The sequence below is a fragment of the Haliotis rufescens genome, unplaced genomic scaffold (genome assembly GCF_023055435.1).
Source record: "Haliotis rufescens isolate VD_foot unplaced genomic scaffold, xgHalRufe1.0.p SCAF_43, whole genome shotgun sequence".
NCBI classification, from domain to species: domain Eukaryota; kingdom Metazoa; phylum Mollusca; class Gastropoda; order Lepetellida; family Haliotidae; genus Haliotis; species Haliotis rufescens.
Genome location: NW_025964146.1, coordinates 3,523,205 through 3,524,624, shown reverse-complemented (window position 1 = coordinate 3,524,624; position 1,420 = coordinate 3,523,205).

Below are 1,420 nucleotides of genomic sequence, written 5' to 3'. Positions count from 1 at the left end.
CTCCGGACTACGCTCTATCCACTACACCACGGAGGCGGTCTCTGGGCAGACGCTCTATCCACTACACCACGGAGGCGGTCTCTGGGCAGACACTCTATCCACTACACCACGGAGGCGGTCTCTGGGCAGACGCTCTATCCACTACACCACGGAGGCGGTCTCCGGACTACGCTCTATCCACTACACCACGGAGGCGGTCTCTGGGCAGACACTCTATACACTACACCACGGAGGGGGTCACCTGTCAGACACTCTATCCACTACACCACGGAGGCGGTCTCTGGGCAGACGCTCTATCCACTACACCACGGAGGCGGTCTCCGGACAGACGCTCTATCCACTACATCACGGAGGCGGTCTCTGGGCAGACACTCTATCCACTACATCAAGGAGGCGGTCTCACGGTAGACACTCTATCCACTACACCACGGAGGCGGTCTCTGGGCAGACTCTCTATCCACTACCCCACGGAGGCAGTCTCTGGGCAGACACTCTATCCACTACACCACGGAGGCGGTCTCTGGGCAGACACTCTATCCACTACACCACGGAGGCGGTCTCTGGGCAGACACTCTATCCACTACACCACGGAGGCGGTCTCTGGGTAGACACTCTATCCACTACCCCACGGAGGCGGTCTCTGGGCAGACACTCTATCTACTACACCACGGAGGAGGTCTCTGGACAAACGCTCTATCCACTACCCCACGGAGGCGGTCTCCGGACAGACACTCTATCCACTACACCACGGAGGCGGTCTCCGGACAGATGCTCTATCCACTACACCACGGAGGCGGTCTCTGGGCAGACGCTCTATCCACTACACCACGGAGGCGGTCTCTGGGCAGACGCTCTATCCACTACACCACGGAGGCGGTCTCCGGACAGACGCTCTATCCACTACATCACGGAGGCGGTCTCCGGACAGACGCTCTATCCACTACACCACGGAGGGGGTCTCCGGACAGACGCTCTATCCACTACACCACGGAGGGGGTCTCCGGACAGATGCTCTATCCACTACACCACGGAGGGGGTCTCCGGACAGACGCTCTATCCACTACATCACGGAGGCGGTCTCCGGACAGACACTCTATCCACTACACCACGGAGGCGGTCTCCGGACAGATGCTCTATCCACTACACCACGGAGGGGGTCTCCGGACAAACGCTCTGTCCACTACACCACGGAGGCGGTCTCCGGACAAACGCTCTATCCACGAAACCCACGGAGGCGGTCTCCGGACAGACACTCTATCCACTACACCACGGAGGCGGTCTCCGGACAGATGCTCTATCCACTACACCACGGAGGCGGTCTCCGGACAGATGCTCTATCCACTACACCACGGAGGCGGTCTCTGGGCAGACTCTCTATCCACTACACCACGGAGGCGGTCTCTGGGCAGACACTCTATCC